This window comes from Nicotiana attenuata, unplaced genomic scaffold, assembly GCF_001879085.1.
Source record: "Nicotiana attenuata strain UT unplaced genomic scaffold, NIATTr2, whole genome shotgun sequence".
NCBI lineage: Eukaryota > Viridiplantae > Streptophyta > Magnoliopsida > Solanales > Solanaceae > Nicotiana > Nicotiana attenuata.
In genome coordinates, this window is record NW_017672126.1 from 104,754 (window position 1) to 123,158 (window position 18,405).

Sequence of the window (18,405 nt, forward strand, 5' to 3'; positions counted from 1 at the left end):
CCACACTCACACATCCTCAACTCTCCCTAAACAATCCTCACCTTTAATATAATGGCACTCAGAACGAGGATAATGGAAATTCACTCATCTCTCTCAAGAAAAAGAGTCACAAGTCCGGCTTTAGGTACCATATGCTTGCCCGTTATGTAAGTATCCACTAATGTAAGCTTCCTTCAACTCAAGATCATATAGGGCTTTTGTGGAGACATTGCGAAGGCTTTTGGTTCAGGGTAGGAAATGTTTTGGTCTAAGTAGGTTCCATCTTCCCTTAAACACTTCTTTTGATTCATTTGGCATCCATTCACTTGACTCTTTGAGTCGTTTCACTTCTTTCTAAGGGGTTAGAGAGACATATTTTCACTCTTTCTTATGCGTTTCAAACCGTTTCTCCTTTTTCAACTTTCCACACCTTTCATTCTTTGCTTTTCTTTGAATCCCTTTTTATTCTTTTTCACATTGAACTTTCTTTTTGTCTTTTTGCTTTTCTTTCTTTTTCATTGCCCTTCCTTTTCTTCATTTTTGTGCCTTTTTACCACTTTGTTGCAATCCTCGTCTCTCCCCCCCCCCCCTAAACTTATACTTTTGCCATGCGCTAAAGGAAAGATCCGGTGCCAAGAGAGGGTATCTTCTAAAACGGGTATAGGCTTGTACCATGGTTGTTGAAGGAAAAGGTCTAAGGCTCAAAAGGGTTGACTAGGGATCTTATCATTGGTAGGTTATGGAAGTGTTCAAGCTATCATTTGGACCAAGGAGAGCCTATAATCATGTCTCAAGTCAAAATTCACTCAGGATTTCGCCTCAACAAACATTCAGGGCAAGTTCTAGACCAATGGCTCGGGACATGGACTTGCAATACAATTACTCACCACACAAGCTATGGGATTGCTAAAGACACCGAGTCGGGGGCCGACAACGACCTTAGATAAAATTTATGCTCACAATGGTCCCCAAAAACCACTTGATGATTATCGGCCAACACAAGAGTCTCAAGGTCACGACTTTCACCATCCTAAACACAACAAATTGTCTTTGACCATATGATCAAAGGCAAATGTGCTAGGCCCAAGTGAAGCTTTACTTGAGGCACCCTTAACTATTAACTACCAAAAACAAAAGGAAAAATGGACTCAAACCCTTAAGAAGGTTGTCACGCCATCTATCATTGGGAAGAGCCACCCGGTTCACACAACGCTGCACCTTTGGAAAGAACCGTGGCATTAAGAAAACCAAATGCTTATTGCAAATTTCAAAACAAGAAGCTACGAATCATAATTAAGAAGCTAAAAACGAAAAATTTGCGGAAAGTAAAATGAATATGTACAAGAGGGGATTTGTCGAATATACAATAGATGGGATGAATATCTACAATGTAACATAACTTTATATACAGACCCAAAGTAAAATAAAAGTGCGAGAAATGTAGCGAAATGTTAAAAATATATACAGACCAAAGATGAAAAATCAAGAAAGCATAAAAATTGTTAAATATATACAATCATCCAAAATGTAGGGCCTACCCCCTCAAATGAAAGCTGGCATTGTCCCCAATGCCAACTAGTCTAAATAAAGCATCAAAAAGAGATAGGAATAAGGATATAAGGAAACTCCCTATGGCATGTCTGTCTGCATGGACTCCTGAGTGGTCCCTGGGTCCTCTCTATGCTCGGGAACCTCAGACTGGTTCCCTGTGTCCTGCTGCTCTGCTGCTAGGACCTGGGCCTGGATCGGCTCCTGAGATACATCCGGTGGCTGACTGGAGGAAGCCTCCGTTGGGTCGGCCAACTGGATGACTGCATCATCTGCTCTGGGAATCATCCTCCTCCTCTTGGGAGGCCTCTGAGACTGCTCCGGCTGTGGATGAACTGCTGGTGCTGGGTCCTGGAGCACTAAGTCTAAAGGCAGGTGATCTGCCTTCCGTCTGTCAACATCCGCTCTCAGCTCCTTCACGGACTCCTTGGAGGCCCGTGTCTTCCTCAGCTTCTTGTGCTCCCTAGCAAGCTCCTTGAGAGTTTTGCTGTGTGAATCAACTGCCTCAGCAAACTTCTTCTGGTTGTCGAGGATTTTCTTCTAGTTGTCTAACATCTCCTTAAGAGCATCCTCTATGGACTATGGAACCAGTGGAGCTGGAGGAGCCGACTGAGTCTCAACAGTGGTGGTCAAAATGGACAACTTGGATGAGGCAGTCTGCATCCAGTTGTTGATACTCATAAGTGCCTGGCTCAATCTGTGGGCAGTAATGGAATCTCCTGGCCTGCTGAGGTGGATGGGCCAGCAGGAATAGCTGTGGATGAGGATGGACCGGGAGGGATATCTGTGGAAGTGGAGGTAGGCTCAGCAGGAGCCACTACTACAACTGGCTCTTCAGACTGGCCAATTGTAGTAGTAGCTCTACCCTTGAAGGTCTTGCTCTTGGGGTTATCATCCCCCTGCATGCTGTACCAAGAGAAAGGGGCCTTCGCTTTGACTTTGACATCGAAGGACCTCTTTTCTACCTTCATGTCCCGGAAGTACATAGTGAGGGTACTAGAGAACGGATAGTTTCTGTCATGCTTGGCACACACAATGGAGATAATCCTCGACATCACATTCCCCACATTGATTGGGTACCCCGCCATGATCGAAGCTACCAAAACAGCACGGGACAGAGGAAGGGTGTTGTCATATGTCGTGGGGTCCAACCTGCTACATACAAAAGTCTCCCACCACCGTGCCTCAAAGTTTAAACTCCGTCTCAGAATTTTGACTCCAGCAGTCAACCAGTCGGGGGTGGTACCTGGGATTGCCAGGTACTGTGCTAGCCAGGGACGAACCTCCTCACCCATCTCCATTTTCGCCATGTACAAGGTTTCATCCTCCTTATTGAAGCCAAGGTATTCGTTGAGGTACTTCCTGTCAAATAACACTATCAGATTTCGAACCTTGGTCACTTTGGAGTCCTTTTTGATGTGGGCTACATTGCAATAAAACTCTTTGACCATGTGTTCGTTGGCATCCACACACTCTTCCAAAAAATGTTCCCAGCCCACTCTAGTCCTAAATTGTCTTTGCACATTGGAGTTGTGGGGTAATAGGTCTCCATCAATGAAGCTCCTCTCCGGAATCAACTTTCTTACCGGCCACCACTCTCTAAATTTGCGGTACGCCACCTCACTCACGAACCTATCTCGCCAAACCTCCGGCTTCCTCGTTCTATCAACACCCCCAACCCTTGGTTCTCCTCCTTCTGCCACTTCCTCATCTCCCTCTACTTCCTCCTCACCTCCTTCTCCACCCTCCCCGGATAATGAAGTTGTGGGGGAGGTAGAGTATTCCTCACTACCCGCTGCTGAGCCCTCAGACGACCCAGAAGAAACATGTTGGTGCTTGGGCAGTGGGTGATGGTGGAGGAGTGTCTCTTAGCCTGAATCTCTCCGGCCAGTCTTCAATATATTCTGGCACGGAGTCTGAAGAAATGTCCCGGGAGGGTTCATACTCACTCCTCGAGGAATGTGAAGCAGCTCTGTCAGCACCTTTGATTAGTTTTCTGGTCCTTTTAATGTTTTTCCGAGCTTGGAGAGTGAGTTTTATCATCTTCTTCTTCCCTCCCCGGGAGGATTCTCCTCTGCCTGGTTGTTTACCTCGTTGTCTCACCATTGTCTGCAATTATAATTCAAATAAATTGTTAGTATCAGTAGTGTCAGATAAAACAGTGTTGCAGAACAGAAGGAAATTGTTGCAGACATGTTGCAGAAGTTGCCCAGTGCGGACCGCACAAAATGGTGTGCGGCAGCACAGGGGCCAGTGCGGACCGCACAAAATCAAATGCGGTCCGCATAGAGGTGGGGTTCAGACTACCCACTCTCTGTATCTAGGCAGTGCGGACCGCACAAAATCGACTGCGGCCGCACTGCCTGAGGTTCAGCAAATAGGAGGGTACTAGTGCGGTCCGAACAAAATGGTAGTGTGGACCGCACTGGGCCACCGCGGACCGCACAAAAACGACCGCGGTCCGCACTGACTACCCAGTTGTGGCACTAAATTAGGGTTCCATGTATTTTGATTTTGGGTCCAATTTTTCACCTAAGTAGTGTCTCTACATGATTACCCATTGATTTTAACTATCTATGGCTATTTTAACCTAAAAATTAACAACCCTAACCTACTCAATTGAAGAAAATGAAGGAAGAAGAGAATGAAAAACAAGAAAAAAGAAAATTAAGAGAAAATTAACAAGATTGATAAACTAAAAAAAAGTAATGGTACTAGATGTGAGAGTTAATGAAGAATATCAAGTCCAAGCAGTTGATTGTAAGCAAAAAGGATGATGCACAGTGATTTTTTAGGGTTTTGAGAGTTAAAGGTGCGAAAAGGGTAAAAGGAGGCCCTCAGGCCCTATTTATAGAAAAAGGACCTGGGGCCCATTCTCACCTACCAGTGCGGACCGCACAAAATGGACCGCGGTCCGCACTGCCCTGTTTTGTGCAAGTTTTAGAAGGCAACACTCTGCGGTCCGCACAAAATGGACTGCGGCCGCAGAGGTCTAGTGCGGACCGCACAAAATGCTGTGCGGCCGCACTGGCAAACTTCAGAGAGTCATCACATCACCCTTGACCAGTGCGGTCCGCACAAAATGGTAGTGCGGCCGCACTGAAAACTTTAGAGACCTGTGCATTCTTTCAATTATGTCCTGCACCGTATCAACTCAATCCTGTAACATCTCACAACTAGTTAGCCCAAAAATCAATCCTACACTACAATGAAAATCGAATAAAAACAAGAATGAAAAACACATGGGTTGCCTCCCAAGAAGCGCCTGATTTAACGTCGCGACACGACGCATGTTACCATCCAATCATTTGAAATGCACAAGAGCCACCACATGGCTATCATCAAATTTCCCCAAATAATGCCTGACTCTATGCCCATTCACTCTAAAAACTTCTCCACTTTTGTTCTTTAAATCAAGAGCACCAAACGGGGTCACACACACTACTTCAAATGGTCCACTCCACTTTGACTTCAGCTTTCCCGGGAACAACCTTAGACGAGAATTGAATAAGAGCACCAAATCTCCCACCTTGAACTCTTTGCCCCGATTGTATTTGTCATGAAGGTATTTCATTTTATTCTTATGCAGGGATGAACTAGAGTAGGCATGGAACCTAAATCCATCAAGCTCATTGAGTTGCTCCACCCGAAGATTAGTAGCTATATCCCAATCAAGATTCAACTTCTTCAAGGCCCACATGGCCTTATGCTCCAACTCCACTGGTAGATGACATGCTTACCCAAACACCAACCGGTATGGCGACATACCAATTGGGGTCTTGTAAGAGATCTGGTAAGCCCATAGAGCATCATCTAACTTTTTAGACCAATCGGTCCTATTGGCATTGACGGTTTTGGACAAAATGCTCTTGATCTCCTTGTTAGACACTTCAACCTGGCCACTTGCTTGAGGATGATAAGGCATAGACACTTTGTGGTTGACACCATACTTGGAAAGCAAGGCATCAAAAGCTCTATTGCAAAAATGCGATCCTCCCTCACTAATAATCGCCCGAGGCGTACCAAACCTTGTGAAAATGCTCTTCTTCAGAAATGCCACCACACTCCTAGCTTCATTGTTGGGCAAGGCCACGGCCTCAACCCATTTTGAGACATAATCAACTGCTACAAGAATGTACACAAGCTTACAAAAGGGCCCATAAAATCGATACCCCATACATCAAAGATATCAACTTCGAGAATGGTGTTTAGAGGCATCTTATCTTTCTTGGAAATCCCGCCCGCTCGTTGACATTGATCACATCTTTTTACTAGATCACTTGCATCTTTGAACAAGGTTGGCCAATAAAAACCACAACTCAGAACTTTCGAAGCCGTCCTCGCCCCTCCATGATGGCCACCATAGGGGGAGGAATGACAAGCCTCTAGGATGCTAAATTGCTCCTCCTCAGGTACACTCCTTCGGATCACTCCGTCGGTGCAAATCTTGAACAAGTATGGCTCGTCCCAATAGAAGTCCAGACTGTCCCGCTTGAGCTTCTTCCTTTGGTTAGAAGAGAGCTCACACGGGATGATGCCAGTCACCAGGAAATTAGCAATGTCCACGAACCATGGCATATCACTCATTAACACAGAAAGTAGTTGCTCATCGGGGAATGTATCGTTGATCTCTAGGCCATCACACGGCCTTCTTTCCTCTCCAAGCGGGATAAATGATCCGCCACTTGGTTTTTGCTACATTTCCGGTCCACTATCTCCAAATCAAACTCTTGAAGTAATAAGACCCATCGCACCAATCTAGCTTTGGAGTCTTTCTTTGTCATCAAATATCTAAGAGATGCATGATCGGTGTGCATTATAACTTTGGCCCCCATAAGATATGGCCGAAATTTTTCCATGGCGAAAACAATAGCCAACAATTCCTTCTCAGTCACCGTGTAGTTCCTTTGAGCCTCGTTCATAGTCTTGCTCGCATAGTACACTGGATGAAACATTTTGTTCACTCTTTGACCCAAAACTGCCCCAACCACAACATCACTCGCGTCGCACATGAGCTCGAAAGGCAAGCTCCAATTGGGTGCGGTAATGATCGGGGTAGTGGTCAACTTATGCTTGAGAAGTTCAAAGGCTTCCATACATCTCTCATCAAACACAAACTTTGTATCCTTTTCTAGCAACTTGCAAAGAGGATTCACTACCTTCGAAAAGTCCTTGATAAATCGCCGGTAGAACCCCGCATGCCCAAGAAAACTCCTCACCCCCTTGACAGAAGTGGGGGGAGGAAGCTTGAAATCACCTCTATCTTGGCTTTGTCAACTTCAATCCCATGCTTTGAAATTTTATTGCCCAACACTATGCCCTCCTCAACCATGAAGTGGCATTTTTCCCAATTTAGCACAAGATTGGTGTCTTCACACCGGGCCAAAACTCTATCCAAATTTCCCAAACACTCTTCAAATGAATCACCAACCACACTGAAGTCGTCCATGAACACCTCTAATATATCTTCCACCATATCGGTGAAAATGGCCATCATACACCGTTAGACTGTTGCCGGTGCGTTGCATTACCCAAAGGGCATCCGAGTGAAAGCAAAGGTGCCAGATGGACAAGTAAAGGTTGTCTTCTCCTGATCCTCCGGAGCTATCAAAATTTGATTGTACCCTGAATAACCGTCCAAGAAACAATAGAAGACACGCCCAGCAAGGCGATCTAGCATCTGGTCCAGAAAAAGCAATGGGAAGTGATCCTTGCGGGTCACTTTGTTTAGCTTGCGGTAGTCCATGCACACCCGCCATCCGGTCACTGTCCGGGTTGGAATAAGTTCATTATTAGCATTGGTCACCACGGTCATACCACACTTCTTTGGCACACATTGCACCGGAGAAATCCATAAGCTGTCAGAGATTGGATACACCACGCATGCATCTAGCCACTTAATCACTTCTTTTTTCACCACTTCTTGCATTTCCTCATTGAGCCTCCTTTGATGTTCCAAGGAGGGTTTTGCATCATCCTCCAGAATAATCTTGTGCATACATACTGCGGGGCTTATTCCCCGAATATCAGCTAGAGTCCATCCAATTGCCTTTTTCCGCTTTTTGAGCACCGCCAATGTGGCATCTACCTGCATGTTAGTAAGACAAGAGGAAAGAATAACTGGTAAAGTTCAATTAGAGCCCAAGAATTCATACCTGAGGTGTGGAGGTAATGGCTTTAACTCTAACACCGGGGGTTCCTCAATTGAAGGCTTTGTTGGAGGCGTCTTTCTATTTTCAAGATCCAAAGAAAGTTTCCTAGGCTCATAATAATAAGAGCCCATTCCATGTAAAGCATTCACGCATTCCACTCGACCCGCATCATCATTAACATCCAAATTCAACAATACGGCGTCCAAAGGGTCCTCAACATTGATCATTGCACTGGTATCATCAATTATCACAGCCATGACTAAATCCACAAATGGCACACTTCGGTACAATTGGGCTGCTTCATTGACTTGCACACATGAAAGACTACCTTTTCATCTCTCACCCTGAATGTGAGTTCCCCTGCTTCCACATCCACTAGAGCCTTCCCCGTAGCAAGGAAAGGTCTCCCTAATATGATCAGGACCTCATAATCTACCTCACAATCCAAGATTACAAAAATCAGCTGGCAAGATAAATTTGTCCACCCGGACGAGCACATCATCAACAATACCCAATGGTCGCTTCATAGATCGGTCTGCCATTTACAATCGCATGGAAGTTGGCCTCGGAGGACTAATACCCAAAGTCTTGAAAACTGAGAAGGGCATTAAGTTGATGCTTGCCCCAAGATCACATAAAGCTTTGGCAAAGTCTGCACTACTAATAGTGCATGGAACAGTGAAAGCACCAGGATCCTCTAATTTCGGAGCCATTGAATGTACTATAGCACTAACTTGGTGGGTCATCTTGATAGTTTCACAGTCCATTGATCTTTTCTTTGTAACCAAATCTTTCATGAATTTAGCATAACCAGGCATTTGCTCCAAAGCCTCCACCAAAGGCACGTTGATGGATAAGCTCTTCATCATGTCAATGAACTTTTTGAATTGATTCTCACTTTTCTGCTTAGCTAGCCTCTGAGGATAAGGGGGAAGTGGCCTAGGCAAAGGTGCCTTGGCTTTTGGCACAACCAGCTCCGGCATGTCAATTACGTGCTCCCTAGACGGGTTCACGTCACTTTGTGTTTCCACCTCGGCCTCATTAATGTCAATCCTCACTTCACTGTTCATATTGTCATCAACCACATCTTCAACTACCAAAGGAACTTCATCTTCTTGCAACTCAATATCATCCACAACTTGCTTTTGTTTCGAGGCATTCACATCACCACCTCGTCCACTCCTAGTTGTCACAGCCATAACATGATTGTTTCCTCCCTTTGGGTTCACTACCGTATCACTTGGTAGAGCACCCTTAGGGCGTGTATTCAAGGACTGAGAGATTTGACCTAGTTGCACCTCCAAATTCCTAATTGAAGTATTGTGAGAAGCCACTTGCGCATCGGAATCCGCATTCTTTTTCATCATTTGTTCGAACATCATTTCAATTCTACCCATTTCATTGTTAGATGAACTAGGGCCCTGGGATGGAAAAGGAGGTGGATTGTTTGGTTGTTGGTACATTGGGGGCCTTTGAAAGCCTTGCCCCCGGTTTCCTTGGTTCCCATTGTTCCATCCACCTTGATTGTTATTGTTGCCCCAATTGTTGTTATTACCATTCCAATTCCCTTGGTTGCCTTGATTGTTGTTCTGATTGCCCCAGTTGTTGTTTTGATTGTTGTTCCCCCAATTACCACTGTTTTGTTGTTGATTGCCCCAATTGCCCTGGGGTCGCCACTGTTGTTGGTTGGAAGAGTTGCCCCGTTGGCCTTGAAAATTGTTCACATATTGTACCTCTTCATTTTGCTCATCATAGCCATCATTTTGAAACCCATCACAATCATCATCAAATTGCTCAAAATTCCCTTGGTTTTGTTGCCTTCTCTTGTTGACAAGCATATTAACACCCTCTATGGCATTCACATGGCGAGGATTTTGGACTTGTTGCAACTGTGCCTTAGCCAATTGGTTCATAGTAGTTGTCAACTCCGCTATAGCTTGCCCATGGTCATGTAATTCCTTGTGCAAATGAATAACCGTAGGGTTACCTTGAGGAACATTGGCTCTACTTTGCCATTCAGAGGACGTATCCGCCATCTTATCAAGAACGGCACAAGCTTCATCATACGTCAATTTCATAAAATTACCCCCAACGAGTTGATTGACTATGCATGGATTTGTAGTATTGATGCCCCGGTAGAAAGTTTGTTGCAACATATTCTCCGTCATGTCATTATTGGGGCATTCCTTCACCATCGTTCTATACCGCTCCCAAATCTCATGCAAAGGTTCCGTGGGCACTTGCTTGAGGACAATATCTCATCTCGAAGTGTCGTCATGTGCCCGGGTGAGAAAAATTTAGCAATGAACTTATCCGCCAACTCATCCCAAGTAGTGATGGAATGGTTGGGGAGTCGCTCGAGCCAATCTAATGCTTTCCCCCGAAGTGAGAATGGGAAAAGCCTCAACCTAAGAGCATCCTTGGACACATTCGTCTGCTTGCTCCCCCAACATGTATCCACGAACCCCTTGAGATGTTTGTAGGCATTTTGATCCGCAACGCCCGTGAAATACCCACGCTGCTCAAGTAAGGTCAATATCACATTGGTTATCTGAAAATTGCCCGCCCGGATTCTGAGTGGGACAATAGCACTTGCATAGCCTTGGTTCGGTAGCACCCGAGGAACCGCTTTTGGAGGTGGTGGAGGAGGGTCTGGAACATTGTCATTAGCATTGGTCTGGCGGCCCCGTCGTGGTCCGGGAGGTACAAGAGGCACCTCGTCTTCTCCAATGTCATCTACCTCCTCCCCAGCAAGCACGTTTCCAAGAGGGTCATTAGCATTTAAAGCCATTTGGTACCTGAAGTATTCACACACACAAATTAGTAAAAAAGAAGGAAAGAAGAACAATACACAAAACTAACTAAATAGATAGCCAAAACCGTTAGCTCCCCTGCAACGGCGCCAAAAAGTGATCGCTGCCAACTCCGCACTACTAAAAAGTAGCAAAAGAGGGTCGCAATAGCTTTTATCCGATTTTGGGTCGGGATCGAATCCTCAGAGATCTAGAAGTTGGAATCGAGTATCTATCTAGTGTAGAGTTGTGTACGTGTTCTTAATTACACTTCTATTCATTTTTGGGATTTTCTTTATAATTCTACTATTATCAAACTACAAATTGTAAATTATGCTAAGAACTATTATGCTACGAGTTGTTCAAATAGGTTTAAAAGGCACTAGGGTAGTGACTACCGCCTAGGTGGTCAATTGACGGGCACTTGAATCTAAGGCACATTTGACATATTTGGGGAGTATGTTATAACCGTTGCACGAATTTACCCACTCTACACCTCTCGGTGGTTCAAGTGATTTTGCCCGAATTGGCTTTCTCAAGACCAATTGGGTATGCAATTTTTGCACAAGCAACTTAGGGTTCAATTCGGGTATTACTCTCTCGAGGTTAACCCTTTAATTGGGGCTATCAATCTCTTGAGTACGCCCCAATTCATTGTTGGACCAATTTCAGAGACTTAGGCTCTCTTTCTCAAGAGGAGCTCAAGTCAACTCAACACAAACTAGTGTTTGCAACCACTAGTTCAGAAATTAACCATGAAATTGGCCCAAATAACAAACACCCATAATCAATTTAGCCCTAAATTACAAGACCCATCAATTATCCACACTAGGGTTGAGCCACAACCCTAGCTATGGAGCCTAGCTACTCATATTCAAAGAAGAAAAGCAAGAAATAGAAGAAGATAAACACATATTAATTAATTTCTAAGCTAAATACAAAGATTCAATGATGAAAAGTAAGTAAAAATGCCCAAAATGGCTAAGAAAAGTTGACCCACGAGCGCAGCTTGTGTAATACAATATCTGATACCCTAAAAATGGAAAAAGAATCTATTTATACTAAGCTAAAAGATCTGGAAAAAATTTCCCCTGCGGGGTTAGTGCGGACCGCACAAAATGGAACGCGGTCCGCACTGGGCTCTTGACTTCAAATTCTTGCTCTCTGAACTTGGGCTCCGCGGACCGCACAGAATGGACTGCGGCCGCGGAGGCTTCTAGTGCGGTCCGCACAAAGTTGACCGCGGACCGCGGAGGCTTAAAACTTGAAAATGCAACCTTTCTGAATCTTGGCACTGCGGACCGCACAAAATAGTAGTGTGGCCGCATTGCCTTCAGTGCGGACCGCACAAAACCTTGTGCAGCCGCACTGCCTGGATGCTAGAAAATACAGCTCTCTGAATTTCCCAGTGCGGACCGCACAAAGTGGTGTGCGGCCGCACTGGGCCTGTTTTGACTGAACTTGGCTTGTCTTTGGCACTTGTGCAAGTTTCACTCCTTTTGAGCCGATCTTTGATATTTTGTCACTTTGTTGATCAAACCTGCAATCAAGCACAAATTGTGAGCCTTTTGGGACTATTTTGTATGAATGTTTGATCAAAGCATAAACAAGAAGGAGTATAAAATGCTTCAAAATCTATAGTTATCATTGGACTGACCCCTACCATACTGACCTCTACCCCTACACGGGGCACCTCTGAAGTCTCCGGAGAATCGAGCCCTCTTGTCCTGCTGCGTTTGCTCCCTACCTCTGGAACGGTAGCCCTCAATCCTCCGAGCAATCTCCCCTACTAGCTGATAAGAAGTACCCATCTCTACCTCTCGGGCCATGTTGGCCCTAATTCCCGAATGCAACCCTGCAACAAACCTCCGCACCCTCTCTGCGTCGGTAGGAAGTATCATCAGTGCATGGCAAGATAACTCTGAAAACCTCGCCTCATAATCGATCACGGACATCTGACCCTGCTCAAGCTGCTCAAACTGGTACCGTAGCTCTTCCCTCTCAGAGGGTGGAATATACCTGTCCATAAATAACTGCGTGAACTGACCCCAAGTGATAGGAGGAGAGCCTGCAGGTCTGCCAAGAATATAAGACTGCCACTATTTACGGGCCCTGCCCTCAAGCTGAAAAGTGGTGAAGTCAACTCCATGCGACTCCAATATCCTCATGTTGTGCAATATGTCCCTGCACCTATCAATGAAATCCTGAGCATCCTCATGATGCTCACCCCCAAAGACAGGAGGGTGAAGTCTAGTCCATCTATCCAACAACTTCTGCGGGTCACCATCCGCAGCTGGTCTGGGCTCGGGCACCACTGCAGAGCCCCATCCGCGGGTAGTGCACCCGGAGTCTGATACACTGTAGCTGCATGACCATGAGCCTGGGCAGTAGGGGTCTGTGCTCCCCCTCCTGCCTGTGATGTAGCCGGATCAGCTGGAAATAAACCAGCCTGAGTCATGGTGTCCATGAACCGTAGCATACGGCCCATGACCTCCTGAAAACCCGGTGCTGTTGTAAAGTCCGCCGGGGTAGGCTCAGCTGCGGGCACCTCGCCCTGCTCCTCAATAGTAGGATCTCCCGCCGGCTCCGCTGGTGGTGCTACTGGAACAGCTCTGGGACGCCCTCGTCCCCTACCTCGGGCCGGTGCCCTCCCCCTGCCTCTACCTCGGCCTCTAGCAATGGGAGGAGCAGCACCTCCCGAGTCGGGAACATCGGCAGTGCGAGTCCTCACCATCTGTGAGAGAATAGGAGAGAGAAATTTAGTGAACCATCCACTGCACGATAGAAAATGAATAAAGAGTAGTTTCCTAATACCCTATAGCCTCTTGAAGATAAATACAGACGTCTTCGTACCGATCCACAAGACTCTATTAGGTTTGCCCATGACTCGTGAGACCTACTTGAACCTAGTGCTCTGATACCATGTTGTCACGACCCAATTTCACCTCAGGTCGTGATGGCGCCCAACACCGTGTTCAGGCAAGTCAACGCGGAATTTTTAGTGAGTTCTTGTTTTTACTTACCACAAGCAGTTACAGCACTTGTTTTAATTTACACAATTTAAAACATATGATAATAAGCAATATTCAGTAATAGTTATACGATCCCCAAAAGAACTGTATACTAAGTGTGTGTCATGACATGGTGTCACAAGCTATGGGCAACTAGTAGAATATACAAAATAATAGATCTATCCTACTGTCTGGAATAGAATAGACAGCCAAAAATAAAAGAGAAACTCCATCAGCTGCTGATCGGCACAGGAAGAGAAAGCAGCTCACCGTGGAAGTCTCAGACCAAGATCAGTGATGCGCACCGATCTGATAGTTAGATGTACCTGCCTCAGAGCCTGTACAATTAAGTATAGAAGCGTAGTATGAGTACATAAACAATATGTACCCAATAAGTATCCTGTCTAATCTCGAAGAAGTAGAGACGAGAGGTCGACATGACACTTACTAGGGTCAAATAACATGATGGGTGATACACTAAACATGGATAGCAAAATAAATAACAGTTTATAGCATGAAGCAACAAGTCCTTAACTAGGTGATATCACAGTTAGCCAATTACATTTCAAGGCATATAACAAGGTTCCATCCACAGCAATATGCCAGTCAACAAGCATACGCAAGTAGTGCCAAGGTTGTACGGCCTGATCCAACATAAAAATAAAGTGTGCACTGCCAGAGGGTCGAACGACGTGAACCAAAGATGCATCTATTACCCCGCTCGCGAATCATACATGCGACGCGGTCAAATATATTTAAACACATCAATAGGTAGATAAGATCAAACATCAGGAGAACAAGTACTCACAAAATATCAGTTTCTCCTTTTTAAAAGGCCAGAATATAGTGTTCCGCTTATTAGATCCGCTTACCATATTCAACAAGATTAAAGAAGTCTCGAATTAATCATGGAGTCACAAGAACATCACATAAAGCATGCTTTAGGGTCCTAAACTACCCGGACTTAAGCATAATAGTAGCTACGCACGGGCCCTCATCACCAAGTGCATACGTAGCCCCCACATTTAGTGACAAATTATTCAATTATTATACCTATAGGGACAATTCCCTCTTACAAGGTTAGATAGGAGACTCACCTCGCTCCAAAGTGCACTTCCAATACCAAGAACGAGGCCGAACCCTCAATTTGGAGCCGAACGATCCAAAAACTAGTTAAATGAGGTAGGAACTAGTCAATACAAGCTTGCAAGATCGCATTCTAACTATTAAAGCAAATTTCCCACCCTTAAATACAAGTTTCCTAAAATCCGACCCCGGGCCCACGTGCCCGGATTCCGACATTTTTCGAAGATAGTCGTTCCTTGTAACCTAAGGATCATTAATATACGATTTCTACTTTGTTTCATAACCAATTTCGTGGTAAAATTTAAGTTTTATTAAAACCCTAGGACTAGCTCTAACCCCTTGATTTCTCCAAATCTTTAGGTGTTAATCTACCCAAAACTCGAGTATTAAACTTAGAAATAAGGGGGATGAACTTACCTCACGATGCTATGTGGAAATCCCTTCTCAAGAGCTCCAAAATCGCTCAATACCTGTGTGCCAAACGGTCAAAAATGGCCGGAGCTCGTATTAAATGAAGCTCACTACTTCAGCGTTTTCCGCATCTACGGTCAGGGGACCGCATCTGCGGTCCTGCATCCGCGAGAGGGAGACCGCATCTGCGGAAATGGCTAAACGGGCTGGGACCGCTTCTGCGGTCTTGAAGCTGCATCTGCGCAGCCGCTTCTGCGGTTTGACCTGGCCAGCTCTGGGCCGCATCTGCGCAGCCGCTTCTGCGGTTTGACCTGGCCAGCTCTGGGCCGCATCTGCGAGGCTACGACCGCTTCTGCGGTCTCACACCTGCGGCTGGCCAACCGCAGGTGCGGTTATGACAGCAACTGAAGGCTTCAACACTTCTCAAATTTTCTAACTTCACTCGAGCCTCGTCCAATTGACGCTCGGGGCTCCCAGGCCCCGCTCGAACATACCGACAAGTTTGAAATCATGAAACGGACTTGCTCAAACCTTCGAATCGCCCAAAACAACGCTAAATCTTAGAATCACCCCCTAAAACCAATTGAATCAAACTTATGAATTCTTAATTCGCTTCCAATGAGCCAAAACACACTTAGACTACTCGGATTGACACCAAACTTTGAGGGCAAGTCTTAAATGTTATATTGGACCTGTACTGGGCTCCGGAACCAACATACGAGCCCGATACCAATGTGATCAATCATTAATTAGTTTTTTTAAATCCTAGGAATTTCAGTTTTAACAATTTCTAATAAAAATTCATTATTCGGTCTAGGGACCTCGGAATTCGATTCCGGGCATACGCCCAGGTCCCATATTTTCCTACAGACCCTCCGGGACCGCCAAAACACAGATCCGGGTCCGTTTGCAAGAAATGTTGACCAAAGTAAAACTTGCCCTTTTTTAAGAAAATCTTAAGGATTCAAATAGGCTTATATCAACCCAAACTCTTCCAATTCCCGAACCAACCACCCCCGCAAAGCGCGAGGAGTTTTATTTAGGGAAACAGTATTCTAAAAAGTAAAACGACCGGTCGGGTCGTTACATTCCCCGAATCTGATGCTCACAATGCACCTCATGATATATTTAAGTCTTGTCCCAACTTTGCAATACCGCCATGACGGAAGAGATGCATGGAAACTCATAACCAACTGCTGAGTCAACAAATCATTGAGTCTACACCTGTGACAAGAACCATTACCCTATTCTGCCCAAATAATGATCTTTGCTCTTTATTATACTTCATATAATCCGACTGCACTAACCCTAGATCCAATAATCTCGTCTCACCTAGTACGAACTACTCAGCAACAAGCCACCCCAGACCTGACCAAAAGTCTCATATGATGCCGCAATGTCCCAATAGGCTACCAACTCGAAGGTGATACATAAGAAAAATGAAATCTGGAAGGGATTACTTGACTCATGCAGCTAATATGACCCTTCCTTAGAAAATAGAAGACAAAACACACAAACATTAGAATATAGAAAACTGTACTCAACATCATACCGTTGCGGCGTGCAACCCAATCCACACATAGAACTCACATAAGAAGATACACACCGAGCTAAATTGCTCATCATTACTAAATACCGAATATCGGTTGCAAGCACGCTAAGTGCATAACACCACCCCTGGGGAGACAGATAGCGTCATAAGCTACAAAACTCAAGCACAACTGAGGCGCTATATAATCTGAATCACAAGAGCCATCTTGCTCACATAACACCATTGCTACGCATAACCTCAATACATAAGAAATTCATCAAGTCGTTTCGCAACTCACACGGCTCAATATAGCATTACATGAAATAGCCGCCAACGAGATAACATCCAATGTCCGGATACTCCTCCATAAGGAGCGCTATGCTGAAAGGAACACATCGGGCCCGATATAGAGCCTACCTACATATTTAAATCCATCCACAGACCTCAAGCCGATTTTGATCGTTCCGCACTAAGCAATTAACCTTTAAAGGGTCCATAAATACCCCTTTTTCCTATAACTCACAAGAACAACCATCATAACCGGGGTAAACCTCCATAGTCCACAACCCAATAAACCTAGTGCCCTTCAGGCATAAATTCTCAAATTAGTGACATTACCACAATCTCCATACTTGGTTCAAATTTTCGATCAATCAAGTGACTACATGTCACACTCATACAATCTCCCCGTGAGACACGCTCCCACGACCTTCCGCACCGGATAATAGGTCTGCACATCCATACCACCGGCCACACTAACGCTGTAAAGCATAACAAGAATCCATAACCAGGTTGCAGCCTCTTTCACAAAACACTAACCTAAGGTGACGCTGAAGACAATACAGCTTACTCGAACATTCAAATCCCTTTCCTGCTCCTCCGAGCTTGTGACATCCTTGCCATCACCGAACCGCAACCTCGGTTCCTCACTTCAATTTTCATGTCGCTCAGTGCACCTAACATGCCAATATGCGACAGTAATAGAATTTCATCATAACTCCTTAACCACTAATAGAGTATACATTTTATTATACAGAACCTTTTACTTAACTCTTTCGAAGAGAACCATAGCAATACGCAAATAACTTCTCATAGCCGTGGAACATTCAAATCCTCAAGTAGTGGTCTGAACCACCATAACCCTTCTGGGATCCGCCTACATATACATGCCATAATACTTGAATACTTCCAACTAAAATCAACTACGGCGGCTATCGAGCCTCGCACGCACCACCACAAAGCATATGCACAACTTAATCACGCTGAAGGAACTGATTACCTCCACCATTATACCAATTCAACCATGGTTAACCAATCTAACTTCTTTTGATTCATCTTTATCTTGTCTCAGAGTTAATATTAGCTCCATTCCTTACATCACCAACCTAAATCCGCACTCATCTCGAGTGACCCCATTCCATGAGACCACATTGTCTCCAAATCCATGAAATGTTCCATACCCTCCTTGCACGCACATTCACATCTTCAACTAATGCACCCATTCTGATAATCCCTCTATGAATCCGAATTCTTTTTCTCTTCTTTCCTCCCGATGCTATACTGCTGTGAGCACGATTTTTGCCCTAAGCAATAATTCCCAAATTTCAAACAAAACAATTTCTCTAGTATTTTATAAATTTTTGTGATATTTTGTGGCATTTTTTGGTAATTGTTGCATTTTTGTTTGTGCATATGAAAATACAAAATATGCATTTTTGCATTTAGGATTTAATTTCATATATTAGCATTAATTGATTTTAGAACAAAATGTTAAGAAAATAACAAAAAAAAGGGGGTCCATTTTGCATTTTTGGTATTAGTTTGCATTTCCCTTTAGGAATTAATTAGGAAATATAATTGTTAGAGTCAATTTATTTTTATTTTAGCATTTTATA